The sequence below is a fragment of the Myxocyprinus asiaticus genome, chromosome 6 (genome assembly GCF_019703515.2).
Source record: "Myxocyprinus asiaticus isolate MX2 ecotype Aquarium Trade chromosome 6, UBuf_Myxa_2, whole genome shotgun sequence".
Lineage (NCBI taxonomy): Eukaryota > Metazoa > Chordata > Actinopteri > Cypriniformes > Catostomidae > Myxocyprinus > Myxocyprinus asiaticus.
The window spans coordinates 15,573,880-15,589,530 of NC_059349.1; the positions used below are offsets into that span (position 1 = coordinate 15,573,880).

At 36.2% G+C, this 15,651-nt stretch overlaps 1 protein-coding gene across 1 annotated transcript in view; it reads left to right on the forward strand.

Moving 5' to 3' along the window:
• Positions 1-15,651, forward strand: part of LOC127441904 (divergent protein kinase domain 2A-like) — a 57,999-nt gene that overhangs the window by 19,735 nt on the left and 22,613 nt on the right. The gene's annotated exons all lie outside the window — the stretch shown is intronic.

Below are 15,651 nucleotides of genomic sequence, written 5' to 3' on the forward strand. Positions count from 1 at the left end.
CAGTTTAGCCCCCGTTTGCTCTGCAGCCTCTGCACCAACTCTGTCAACATAATCAAATGTCATTAGTTTGCAGCGGGTGCCACTAATTAATTGTCTCCTAATCCATACATGTGATTACCTGTGATCTTCACAAGTGTTTGCTGTTCCTTCCCCTGTTGAAAACATGATGTTGAAGCTAACAGATGCTTGTCCCTCAGAATGCTTTCAACAATTCATCACAGTTCCTTCGGCTAAGAAAAGCCTAATTTTCTAGTTTTCTATAAGTTGTTGTAACCATTTCCAATATGGTAGGGCAGGATTCAAAAGTCTGATTCTACTTGTGAAAAAGCATCTATTTGGCAATGGTTTAATAAAATATTAGTATGATTGTCAGAATGTCTTCATATTTGGTATGTCACCCTTTTGCTTTAACAGCACGCCTTTGAGCTGGCATGAAGTCCACAAGTATCTACAGGTGCATCTCAATAAATTAGAATGTCGTGGAAAAGTTCATTTATTTCAGTAATTCAACTCAATTTTGAAACTCGTGTATTAAATAAATTCAGTTCACACAGACTGAAGTAGTTTAAGTCTTTGGTTCTTTTAATTGTGATGATTTTGGCTCACATTTAGCAAAAACCCACCAATTCACTATCTCAAAAAATTAGAATATTTTGACATGCCAATCAGCTAATCAACTCAAAACACCTGCAAAGGTTTCCTGAGCCTTCAAAATGGTCTCTCAGTTTGGTTCACTAGGCTACACAATCATGGGGAAGACTGCTGATCTGACAGTTGTCCAGAAGACAATAATTGACACTCTTCACAAGGAGGGTAAGCCACAAACATTCATTGCCAAAGAAGCTGGCTGTTCACAGAGTGCTGTATCCAAGCATGTTAACAGAAAGTTGAGTGGAAGGAAAAAGTGTGGAAGAAAAAGATGCACAACCAACCGAGAGAACCGCAGCCTTATGATTGTCCAGCAAAATTGATTCAAGAATTTGGGTGAACTTCACAAGGAATGGACTGAGGCTGGGGTCAAGGCATCAAGAGCCACCACACACAGACATATCAAGGAATTTGGCTACAGTTGTCGTATTCCTCTTGTTAAGCCACTCCTGAACCACAGACAACGTCAGAGGCGTCTTACCTGGGCTAAGGAGAAGAAGAACTGGACTGTTGCCCAGTGGTCCAAAGTCCTCTTTTCAGATGAGAGCAAGTTTTGAATTTCATTTGGAAACCAAGGTCCTAGAGTCTGGAGGAAGGGTGGAGAAGCTCATAGCCCAAGTTGCTTGAAGTCCAGTGTTAAGTTTCCACAGTCTGTGATGATTTGGGGTGCAATGTCAACTGCTGGTGTTGGTCCATTGTGTTTTTTGAAAAGCAAAGCCACTGCACCCGTTTACCAAGAAATTTTGGAGCACTTCATGCTTCCTTCTGCTGACCAGCTTTTTAAAGATGCTGATTTCATTTTCCAGCAGGATTTGGCACCTGCCCACACTGCCAAAAGCACCAAAAGTTGGTTAAATGATCATGGTGTTGGTGTGCTTGACTGGCCAGCAAACTCACCAGACCTGAACCCCATAGAGAATCTATGGGGTATTGTCAAGAGGAAAATGAGAAACAAGAGACCAAAAAATGCAGATGAGCTGAAGGCCACTGTCAAAGAAACCTGGGCTTCCATACCACCACAGCAGTGCCACAAACTGATCACCTCCATGCCACGCCGAATTGAGGCAGTAATTAAAGCAAAAAGGAGCCCCTACCAAGTATTGAGTACATATACAGTAAATGAACATACTTTCCAGAAGGCCAACAATTCACTAAAAATGTTTTTTTTATTGGTCTTATGATGTATTCTAATTTTTTGAGATAGTGAATTGGTGGGTTTTTGTTAAATGTGAGCCAAAATCATCACAATTAAAAGAACCAAAGACTTAAACTACTTCAGTCTGTGCGCATCGAATTTATTTAATACACGAGTTTCACAATTTGAGTTGAATTACTGAAATAAATGAACTTTTCCACGACATTCTAATTTATTGAGATGCACCTGTACAAAACCTGATGGTCCATGTTATCCCAGTATGATTTAGGGATGGGCATGAGTGCTCGGGTAGTCGGACGTGGCAGCAATGATCGATCATGAAAACGATGATCTATGGTGATCATGCATGATGTGACTTTTCACTTAATTCGAAATTCAGTGACAATTACCTGACAACTAAAAACAAACATGTCAAAGAGGGAGCTTATTTTTAATTTTGAGATTGATTACGTTGTGGATTTGAGGGGTACATTGATTGTCAGAGACGTCTCATAGCAACCAAACTGATACACGATGCTGCAATGCTATCGTTACAATAATCAAAAGAGAGTGTAATTAACTATGTTTTGAACACCTGTCTCTGCACAACGTTTGCTAAACACGTTTTATTATCATTTATTGTAAGAACATTGACTCGTTAATGGATATTATTTAATAAAAGTGAATGTTTGTCACTGACTGTAAACCTCCCTGCCCTGGGTCCTGAAATGTTTGTGTGACATAAAACAAACTTGCATCTCGACTAAATGGGAGTAGAAGATTTCAGCACAAGTTTCCAAGTTATAAGTCTGACATAAAGTGTCATTCCAATGCACTTTCCCTAGTTGAAAAGTGGAAATTCCGACTCTTCGAGTTGAATGGAATGCTCAATGAATCATCTAGGCCTGTCACGATAATTACATTATCGACTTATCGTACGATATATGGACATGTCCTTGATAATTTTTGCTGACCTCGATATTGCCCATTGTGTTTACATGCATGTTTGTTTACATAAAAATGAATGTCACCAACATTTTAGCCAGTCGCACTGCTTCTGTCCTCTCGTCTGCTCTTTGTGTCGGAGGCGGGGCTCAGGCAGCTCCTCCACACACACACAGAGCGGACAGTGACAGATGAAGATTACTTGTTACTTTAGGCTAATATGTGTTTTAATTGCCGTTTTTCCTGACGACTGCATAATTCCAGCCAGAAAGTTTGGAAGAATAAATCCAAATGGACTTGGTTTCAAAGCCGCATTCTACAGCTCCAGTGTGGGAACATTTTGGCTTTAAGCCAAATGAGAGAGGAGAGCCCATTAACGTGAACGAGCCGATATGTCGACTTTGTTTAAAAATAGTTGCAATGAAAAATGGCAATACAAAGGGCTGGGCAATACATCGAATACCCACGATATCATTGCGATGATTTTGCTGAAGATATAAAATTCAACAATATCGTGTATATCGCGATAATTTAATGAGCCTTTTATTTGGCCATTGAGTTTCATAGAGTGCATCAGTAGACTAATTTCATATGATATGATTTACTTAACTGCCAAAGGCTGCAATTAAAGACAGATAAACATGGTCTGTGTGTGCTTCAGAATGAAACGGTGACGCTTGATCTGTGTTCACGTGCGGGGGCTCGTGTTTGTAGCGCAGTTCACCTACATTGGGAAGTACTGCAGGTTCAAGCATTCGCGCAATTCCAAACATAAGTAACCACTATAAAGTTATTGTACAAATCTACAAACACAGAACAGTAAGGAGAGCTTGACAGCGGTTCACAAGATGCTAAACTTAAAAATGTCAAACAAAAACATTGCACTTCCCGTTTCATAATAAATGCTCCGGGTGAAGGTGAAATAAACATGACTGTACTTGCAGTTTCAAAATTAAAACCCCAGTTTAGGGTGAATTAAATGGGACAGAAGTATATGAATTTATTTTTAACAAATCTTACCCTGAATATGATAATGATTCAGTATTATATTGTAGTAATAAACTTGACTGGGTTCCACAGTAATAATTTAGTATGATGCAATGTTCATCTGGTTTCCAAAAAAAAGTAATTTTTGCACACCTTGTTCATTCACAAAGAAAAATGTTTTAGTAAAAATATGTGAAGGTAAATAAGATTTTCATTAAGCTTCCATGTATGATTGTTTGTTAAATATAAGTATAAATGAGCAAATCAGTGAAAATGATTACATTTTACTCTCCCTTGTGTTAATTTAGTGAAAAACTATGGGAAACATGCCTTCATCGTTTTTAAATAGATTTTTATTTAAATACCTTGAATTGTATATGAGTTCTATTTGGCTACAATGGCTGTACAGATGAAATGATGGTTCTTCTGATTGAAAAAAACACTTATGCTATTTCAGAGCAAAAACATAATTACTGATATATATCGAATATCGTCAATTTGCTGAAAAATATCGAGATGTAATTTCTGAAACTATATCGCCCAGCCCTACAACTAACCTAAAAGCTCATCTAAAACATAACCGTCCAATCCAGTTTTCCGAGCTGGGAACAAAAAACGCATTTGGAGATGGAGAGTGGCCTTCCCGACTTAAATTTTTAATTTTTTTTTTTACATTCTGATTCCAATGCCTGAATTTTCTTAAGAATTAAAAGTTAATTGCTCTTTGAAAGGGTGTTATTATATTATCGTTATATCAGTGGCATAAAATGGTCTTAAAATGACAATAATATCATGTATCGTGACATGCGTAGAATCATCACTGCAACAACAATACAGAGCATTGTGGCTTTCCCCACGGGAGCGAACACTTGGGGATACGCTCGCACGCGCGCACACACACACACACACACACACACACACACACACACACACACACACACAAGGCTTGTGACAGTGGCTGAATGTGCTGAAGCAACACATATTCAGCAGGTGAGTGTTTCAGACAGCTTGACAGAGCACAGCTAAATTGAATAGAATGCAGCGACTGAACTTCAACTTAACACACATAAGAATATGTCTGATGTTTGTCAGACATATTATATATACAATTATATACATGTCATTGCCCCCTCGAGTACTCCGAGTAGACAAAATGACCAAAATGCCCATCCCTAGTATGATTTGAGAATGTCCAATCTTGTGTGCTTTAATACAAGCAAAGAAATCTGACCTTTGTTATAAAGGAGTTAAAATGGTCAGTGTCACAGATTTGCTTATTTCATCAGTGAAATAGTGCAGACTCTTAAGTATTTCTTATTTTACATCATAACATTTCTTTTAAATGTTTAACATTTTTCAAAGACCTAAATGTTTCTTGATTTCCAACTTTAAATTAGATACTGAATCCCTGACTCAGACTTTCTATATATGTATGTGTTTGACTCAATGAAGAGCATTTTGGCACATAGTCAAATTTTGTTGCAAGGAAAGTAAATTTTAGCTTGACTTGTTTACCGTTTTCCCTGTAGCATGGATCTGGAGTCACTCAAGTTCAGTTTTTGTGGCCTATGTATTTTTAGGTTTGAGTGAAAAATAATTTGTGTTAGAGTTGATGGGAGCGCGGGGGCAATGATTTGCTAAGGGGGAAATAAGAGGCTCTGGGGGCAAGCAAGAGACAAGCAAGACAGTGAGAGGATTACAAAATCAGCATGTGACAGGAATTTAGATGCCCCTTCTAGTTTTATTTTTTATTTAGCTTTGTCCACTGGCATTTTTACTGCTATTTATACCTCCCCCAAAAAGGTCAGAAACACAGTTTGTTCCCCTTAGCCTGGTATTGTGTCAGATTGTTGTAAAATATGTGTCCTCTGGAAAAAAGCTGCTGTGCTTGACTTTGTGCTTGCATTACTCGTGCCTCCTTCCTCCATGGAGAACATGGCCCATCTGCTCGGCAAGGCTGAGAATAGCACAGGCAGAGCCCTGAGGGTCATGTCCATCAAGGCATTAATCTTGCACACAGCCCAGTGTGCGGTGTGCGCCTCCTTTCCCTTCACCTGACAATGAGGTTATTATGAGGTTGCCATGCCCGGAGCACCTTTCTAAACCGTCCCAGAGCTGACAGGAGTCAACTGCTGTTTATGTGCAGGGCTTTCACAAACAAGACCGAGCACAGCAAGGTTGTTATCAAGGACATACCTATTATTTAGTACTTGTATATTGGTGAACTCTTCTCCCATTGAAGAAATTTTTCCTGGTACTGTTCATACAGACCTTTACAAAGTGTTTTAGAGCAATTCCATGACCATATTCTCAGTCCCCCTCCCTCCCTAAAAAAGTTGTCTGAATGAATGTTCAGCGGTGCATTTTCACTGGAGTGAGAAACATCAGTTTACGTTGAAATTTTTATTTCTTCTTTAAGTTCTTTAATCAGTTTATTTTAATATTAGGCTACTTTAAATTATTTTAAGTCATCTTGTTAGGGCTGGGTATTGATACAGATTTCCCGGTTCAATTCAGATTCACAAGATTTCGATTGGATTTCAATTCTATATTGATACATATGGGTATATTTAGGCTGTAATGTCCTTTCTGCTTGCAAATGTAAGAAATTATCTCTCAGCTAATGCTGTAAATTATAAAGGGAACTTCTAACCTTCTAGATAACCCTTCTAGGTACAATTTGAAAAATATAAATGTTACAAAATTTTGTTTATTAGAATTAAATGTTTCCTTTTTGTTGTTTGTAATCAACAACTGACTGTAAAGAACAGAAAGGGTATTAAAAGAGACATTATTCAATGAAAAATAAATTGTGTGGATCTCATCTTTGGACACTTTGGAAATTTACCAGCCTGTGACTAATCGCAGACATTTTTAATTGCATAGTGCAAACTTTGTTCGTATATGCGAGTGATTAACTTGCATTGTGGAGGGTTGCCGCATAGAGTAAAAGATCGATCTTGAGATTTAAGAATCAATATCGAGATTATTCTTACCAAGTCCTTCATCTTGTTGCCCTCTTAGACGTTTGCTAAGGCCCCCATGTGGGCGCTGGCCCCTGGTTGAGAATGACTGCACTACTAAGCCTGGAACTTCTTAATCATTTAGCCTGGAACAAGTGTCGCTTTTAAATGAAAGGAACGTTCCAGGTTTAAAACATGCTGTCAGTAACCATAGAAATGTTTTTGACTCATCCTTCAGTTTGTAAAAATTAGCAAAAATCACCTTTACAGTAATACTCTTACAATGTAAGTTTATGAGGCAAGGCATTAAAGGGAGTTTAGAAGCAGAAATGTGCAGCTTGAATTATTCTTCCATACAGAACTCTGTTACTTCAGCTGTAAAGTTGTCAATCGTCCTTTAATGGTGGGATTACTGTTCTATATGGATGAAGTTCTAGTTTTACAGATGTAATTTTTCTGGGTGGATTTGTCTTGGAAAAAACTTTGCACACACATGGTTAGTAAGTGATTATATTATTATACTAGTGTATTCTGTATGTATAATGTTTAAATGTTGTTGCTGTACTTTCAAAACTGTGTGCATTTTAACACTTAAGGCCTTTTCAACCCAAATGCGACGTGATTATGAGAGGTGAATTGCCGGCGAATTACCTTTTCCCATAGAAAGCGAAGTGAATGTTCGCCGTTAGTACATTCACGCCTTTACACTAGGTGGCACTAATCGACAAGCAATTTTACCCCGGTATGGTTAATTGTCGAACAAGTAATTGAAATAATTATGATTAATTGTCTGTCTTAGGGCTTTCACGGTTATGACGATTAATTGTCAAACAAATTATCATACTTTTGTCATAGATGTATGTGTGATTCATAAACCTTATTTATTCATACTAAACTTTTACATGTTTCCCTTTAAGGCTTTAAAAACCTATGAATAGCAAAATAAAAATAATATTAAAAAAATCAAAATACTTCAAAATCTCTCTTTTTGGTCAACTTTAGTCTTGGTCTGTTTTGCATGTACACTGTTGTTGTTGGAACCGAGCCAACCTGAATAGATATTATATTACATTAAAGTATGCAATAGTTAAATATTTCTGTCAAAAATGCATCACTTTCATGTTACTTTAAGGCTCTCTGATTAAACCCACATGCCCTTATTTCACATGAAGACCTTTGAGATTCACCTTCGAGATTCTGTTTCTTCATTCTTTTATCTCCTTAGAAATGGAGTAAACGGGCATGACACAGGGCTCCTTTGTGTCACTGCGTGGCATTTACACTGTGTATGAACCAACAACGACAAACCGGAGAACTTTGCGTTCTCTAAAATCCTTATATTTGCTCAAACTCCTGCATGTTACTAATTAAACGTGAGGCTGTTAACTAATATTAAAATTAGCACAGCAATAAATATTTAGTTTTTTGCTATTCAAAGGCACACAGAGTGCACTGCAAGTCACAGCAATAGTATTAATATTATTTATATTTGGCAAAGAATAATGCTTAAGATCCGTAGAGTTGTTTATTTAAAAAGTGATTCAAAGGCAAAGATGCCACAGTGTATATTATATTACAGATATATTAAAGATATAAGAGAACTCACGTAAGATTAAATGCAAAGCCGAACAATGCAGCAATATGGAATAATTTATGAAGAGATATATATGACTGGACTGCTGATGATGTCATAACAGTGAAGCCACTGCGTTGCCATATTGCTCTGCCCAAATATTCCAGTTTGCCAATTGACTTAATAGAAAATCATCTCATCTCAGTGAATAAACATAGGCCATTTAAACACAGATTTTTATTTCTAAAATCTGCCTGTACATCCCTACAATGCAAATGTCTTACACATGGAATTATTTTATTAATAAATAATTGTTTCTTGAAAGCCCGAGCGAGTTATGTATATCAAACGTATACTGTACCTCTAACAAACTTCAGTGGCGAACAAATTAGCTGAATGTAAATAAGTTCAATGAAACTGAGGTAAGATACAAACAGACATTTTCAGAAATATTTATTTACAAAACTGAAGTGTTCGTTCAGAGTTACTTGTTTCACATATGGTAAATGTTTTCAATAAAAAGCGAATTTTTCTCGCGGTCTCCCTCTCTCCCTAACACACATTTGCAGCGGGCACGCAGAGAATGAGAGAGACAAGCAAAGCAAAGATGATTTAAACTGATACGGTAAGTTTAAATGGTAAATGCACACAGAATGTATGATGTATCTATGTATGACTACAGAGAGCACTTCAATAGGAAAACAGGCAAATCCCGGCCATTTTAGGCGACTTAGAAATACCGGTATGACTTTTTAAGAACCCTCCAAGGGAAAGGACGGGTTGTCAGCCTAAAACAAGCAGATATTACAGATTTTTCTACTTGAAATGGCAGCTATATCAGCTGTTAGTTATTGATGATCTATGACTGTTTGGGTACACCAAGATGGCCGCTCGAACACTTCCAGTGGCTTCACCTCCTGCTGGCGAGAAATCACGCCGAATATTTGCGTTTGGTAAAGGCAAAGGCCTTTATCCTGGTGCAATGCCATACCCCATTGATTTCCATTGTAAGTGTGTGACTATAAACATGATTTTTGCCAGATTTTACAAACTGACAGATGACTTGTTTTCTGTAGTAACTGACGGCAGAGATTTTGTCAATGGAACTTAACTTGTATTAACTCAACAAGATTCCTTTTAAATAGAGTGTTCATCTTAACACCCGTTCTACACTGGACTTTTAGATGATGCATAGTGCCACAAAGGCTTGAAGCTGTCTGCAGTGAGTGCGTTGAAGTGAACATTTTAAATGATGGACCAATAAGCTAGACTTGAGTAATGGTTAAGTGGGTGAACGACCTATATCCTACTACATTTTCAAGGAAAATACTAGCGATGCACGATATATTGGCGGTCATATCGTTATCGGCTAATAAATGTGAATTTTTAAGTTAACAGTTATTGGTCTGAAAAGAAAATTAGGCTGATATTAAAACCGATAAATTATGGCTTTTTCAGGCACACACTATTCACCATGAGGGTTTTGATCGGTGTCTTCTGCATGATGTGACACGTCAGCACACAGCAGACTTTGCTTTAGAATATCATACTGGATCTTAGTAAATACCCCATTTTACTGCCACACAAGCATTTTGTTTCGGTAAAACTTTATAATATATCTAATATCTAAATTTAACAAACCGCCCCTTACACAAACTTTGTTACTGTAGCTCAAAGTCCAGTCATAAATGTGCTAAATAATTATTAGTAAACCTTTTATAAACCATAACAATATATAAATAGTTTCAACTTTAGATTGGGTACTGCAAAAATATGAACAAATAATTAATAAATGATTTGTAAAAAGTAAAAGCATGCTTACATCAATAAACAAACAGTAAATGTGTGGCTTTTACAGACATATGTTACTACTTAGCTGGACATTAATTAATAATTTGTAAACTTGAATAGTGTTGGAAGTGGTGAAAAATACTAATAATTTCTGTAATAATTTCTAAATAAATGTATAATTGTATATAAAAAAGTTGAATGACATTTGTTAGCATTCAAATGTACAATAACAAATAATGTGTTAATCATTATGTAACATTTGTTAAAATGTTTATGTATGTATGTGTGTGTGATTACACAACTATACATAAACCATATCAATAAAATATCTTACCTGTTGAGTAAGAAAAAAGCCATCTCTGGGTCGCTTTTAAATCCTTTCAGATCTCGGAGTTGTCACCACCTCTGAAAAGCCAAGCCGATGTTGATACGGGTTTTATTATGGACTTCACTTTTTGCATGTAGACTCTGCTCTGTTAGGGGTTTCTCTGTTTTTACAAAGTGATTTTTCGGAGGTTTGCCGTTTTGAATGATCATGGTAAAATGTTCTCATTCATCCAGGGGTGGTAGTCGGCGTCAGTACTCGCTGAGCTACTCAGGCCCCCAATTTAATAACATTTGTACGAATTTATATTTACATTACATAATGCTTAACAGAGCATTAGTTAATGTTAAATTCATTAGTTAACATGAACAAGCACATTATCTCATATTTCTAACTATCTGAATATACATTAACTATTGATCTGATAATCATTATTTAATGTTTATAAATGGGTTATTAATGAAAGTTATTATAAAGTGTTAGTTTTGTTTCTTTGTTCTTTTCTATTTTCTTGTTCGATAGTGAGTTTGAGACTTGTTTGCATTCCTTATTTTGGTCTTTTGACAAGTTTGAATTAAGTGCAAGGGGCTGTATTTATAAAAGTAGCTCACTCATCAAATTATAAATTGCAGAGTCAAAAGATTTTAAATAATAAAAAAAAAACAGTTGGCCATAGGAATGTAAAATTTCTATATTTAACTAGTTCAAAGTAGGCTACATTTTGGTAAATGTAGAAGAAATTTAAATGTTTTATTGCAGGTTCCTTGTTTTCTGCGTTTGAAGTCGTTTTAAAATAAAAGCAATTATCCACTTCATGTATGATTTCATTTGAAGTGCCCTGGACTTGGCTTTATAAGCTGAGCCTCTTGTTTTTGGAATTTCCATATCGGTGCATCCCTAGAAAATACATTGGTATAAAATATACTTATTAAATAATTATTAATTTAAAGTTATTATTGCAAGAGCTGCATATACATATGACAAAAGATTATTTAAATTAGTAGATCAGAGACCAGAAACTTCACAGATTGGCTTTGATGTAACAGCAGTGTTTCCCACAGGATTATGTGAGACTGTGGTGGGTGGACCTCGGATCCTCTGGGGGGTCCGGGGACATGGTCCCCCGTAAGAAAATTTTGTACATTTTGAATTTAAATGCATCAATCTGGTGCACTTTGAGAGCAAAATTAAGAGGTTAGATCAGTGGTCGGGAACCTTTTTTCACTAAGGAGCCAATTTTTTAATTTATGGTTGATGAATTTTTTCGAAAGAGCCATAGCACAAACGAATAATTTACTATTTTCAAAAACAACGTTTTTCAATAAAATAAAAAGTTTATATTGCCCATAGACTACTCAAATTGCAATTTAAACAAAATGAAAAAAGCAATTAAAATAATGGTGATTAAAAAAATCTAATATATAACCACCTCCCCAAATCTAAACATTTACCGTCTCCAATGGCCCCATTTGCTATCACGCAAGCATCTGTCAATGACAAATTGGAAAATTACTAATAGCCTACAAATTAAGAACTAAAGACAATTATAAATATAAAGATAATTATAATAATCATTATAATAAATAAGCCTAATAAATTCCCTTGTGTTCCCAATAAGTGCTGCTAAATGTGTGTTCTTATAGAATGTGTTTGTATTGTGTTTTGGTAAAACAGTTTATGCTGCCTAAAGAAAAAAAAATAGAACTCAGTTTTAGGTTCAAGGTGAATGTGTCTTTTTTTGATGATTTGATCACTTTCGTCTTTGTTTCTTTAATACAAAGATACCTGTATATATTACTGAACCTGCGGAGTTGCGTTCACAATGCGAAAGTGCGAACTGCTCCGTGGAAATAAAGCAAACTAAACTCACAGCACCTCACTAGATGATCAGAGATAATTTACAGCATTCTCATAGACGACATTATTCTTGCAAACAGTTTTCAGTCGAATGAAACAAAGGAGTGATAACTCTTTACATGCACTTGTTCCATGAGACAGGGTCCTGTTGCATGCCAAACAGCACATCAGACACGAGCATTGACGGCTTTTCTTTTGTCTGTTCTTAAAAATATAATAAAGTATGTTTCTTCAAGCGTGTGTCTTTTTGACTAACAGCATTTCTTGTCATGTGTCACTCCGAGATGTCTTACAGGTCTCCCACCTGTTGCGGGTAGATGAGTAAAATTTCTCGCACATGAAATGCCTGCATTTGAACGAGGAGCTCGTGGCTGGATTGAGCCTCCTCGCATTTAGAGTGTGGCAGGGGCTATATCACACACTGGGCGCACATAAAAAATAAGGAACGTTCATAAAATCGCTCGTAGAAAATGCTCTTTAACAGCCAAGATCAATAGTTATTGGGAAACGAGGCCCAGAACTCTGTGAATGTGCGTGTCTTGGAGAAGCGCTTTCATTGCACTCGTGAACAGCATAGCTCACTGCGCACACAAATCAAATCAGATGCGCATCTGCAGCTTTTCTTTCGTCTGTTCTTCAAAAATAATCACTGCTGCAATAATACAGCAATGCTGTATATTTTGTGACTGTTTGTCACTTAGAGCATAGCCATCTGTGCAGAGTTAATATTCCCTCCTCACACTTCAGCACCAGTTTTACAGGCTCTATAATTGCAGAGAGTGTAAGCAAACTGTAGTCTTGGGAGCTTCGACACCTAAATGGAAGTTGCATTTATATATTGGTTGTCAAGCAGATGCATTCTTATTTAAAGAAGCTTTAGTACATATATTACAGGGGCAGTCTTTCTGAAGTGTCTTGGTGATTGGCAATTCCATTAAAGGCCCCGATATACTTCAGGAGAAGTTTTTCATTCAGGGGTAAAAAGAATTTTGAAACAGCTGAGCAACGGTATACTGTTTGCGAACATTCAGACACCCGCCACACCACTGTGGGAGGAGTTTAGATTACATTTAAATATGAGGACGCTACATGTAAAACCTTAACTAATGTGGCATTAAAACGTTTTATCAATGACTTTATGCCTGAAGTAGAATTCACACTAGATTAGTAAAAGAAGGTTTTTTAACCACTCTATGATTATTTAAAGTAATTTAGGATAGGGTTGCCCCCGACCAAAGATTTTCCTAGTCGACTAGTTGTCGCACGTTTATGATATTAATTTAATTACTTATATATATTGGGGGCATCAGAAAATGGTTTGAGGGCTGAGAAAGAATGTAATAAGTAACATTGCTAACACTGTTCTACATTACAGAGAAATACTAAACCGTAATAATGAGCCTTTAAAATATACATTTTACAAACGCATGCACAAAGCGAGCCGCAGCGACACCGGCAAAAGTGGTAATGATTCTGAATGTGTTGGAAAAACCAGCAAGGAGAATGAACATTTTGTTAATTTATAGAGAGAAATGCACATTAGAGTTGTGCCGACAGATGATGATTTCGGGGATCGACGATGGTCAGAGTTATCCCCAATAGCTGATGCCTTTGACCATGTCAAGATGATATTTGGCTTGTTTTTCCATGAATGTATTAAATTATTATTATTATTAGGCTATTATTATTATCAAATTAATATTACAAATAATTTGCCCGTAGAGACACAGACACACGCTTGAAGAAACACACTTTATTATATTATTAAGAACAGATGACAGAAAAGTTGTCTATGCGCATGTATGACACGCTGTTTGTATGGAGGCGTGCAGTCTCGTGGAACACGCGCATGTAAAAGGTTCTCACGCTTTGTTTCTGTCTTCCGATTTGTATTTTTTATTTTTGCAAGAACAGTATCATCTATGAGTGCTGCAAATGACCTCAGATCTCAGCTCAGGAGGTGCTTTGAGTTCAGTTCGCTTTATTTCCACAGAGCAGTTCATTGTGACCACATCACTGCAGCCTATACATCTGTGATTAAAACACAAAATAATACAAAAACACATTCACCTCAAACTATGATTTATATTTCAGTGATTATTATCATCATAATAATTATTATTTTTACATTTATAATTGTTTTTATGTCTTCATTGTGTAAGTTTCCGCCTGCATGTTTAGACGGATACTTGCCTGACGGTAAATGGAAAGGTGTGTGTGTGTGTGTGTGTGTGTATATAATATAATATAATTCTTTTATCACTTAATTATTTTAATTGCTGCTTCATTTCGTTTGGAGTGCAATTTGAATTTAGAAATGTATTTTGATTTAAGTTTTTTAAATAAATTAATTTAATTTTCAATGCAAAATCACTAAATCAAGAATATTCACCGATCCCTCAGCCCCAGTGTTGCCGATGTAATTGGATATTGTATATATATCATTGAGGGAACAAAACAAATTTTATTCACACACATGATGTATTTTCCCGGACAACGAAATGCCTGACCGGTAGAGAATGCACAGATGAAGTAGGTTCTTTGCCAGAGAGATGTTGCCCTTCACAACTGTTGTAAAGCCATCTTTCAAAAAGTTGAACAACACACATTTTAATTGCACTTAATTTGTTTTTCCAGTTTCATTAGAATTTTTTGTTAAAATAAATAAAATTTGCTTTATTGTGTTTCGTCGGTTTCCTGTGGAGTTTTTTTTTTTTTGCGACCAACACGACCAATCAAAACTTGGTCATCAAAGACTCTTCTCATCGACTAACATTTGTTCGACTATTAGGGGGCAGCCCTAATTTAGGGTGTTTTCACACTTGGTCCATTTCAGGTGTCTGAGTGCAGTCCATGGGATTTTTGGCCCATATGTGAACAATCCAAACAGTACAATACATAAAAAAATTTATAGCACATTTAAAAAAAAAAAAAACTTCCGTAGACCAAAGTGCTTCCCAGAAAAATACAAATTAAAAGAAAGAATATAACATATAAGAATACATAAAAGACATGTAATAACATGAAATCAAAAACATAATACATTCAAAAGACTCATCAACACCAATGCCATTGCTCTACTTTAAATGCCAAATAAATACAAATAAATAAAATGTTTTAAGATGAGATTTAAAAGTCACTGAAGTTGGTGAGGATCTAATAGTTAAAGGAAGACAGTTCCAAAGTTTGGGAGCAACTATAGAGAAGGCACGATCACCTTTAGATTTAAATCATGAATGGGGGACAGACGGAAGCGTTTGACTGGAAGAACTCAGAGGTCTTGAAGTCTGATGGGGACAGATAAGATCCACAATGTATTGTGGAGCTGAACCATGCAAAGCTTTGAAAACAAATAACAACACCTTAAACCCAATTCTGTATTGAACTGGTAACCAGTGAAGAGACGCCAGCACAGGTGTAATATGTT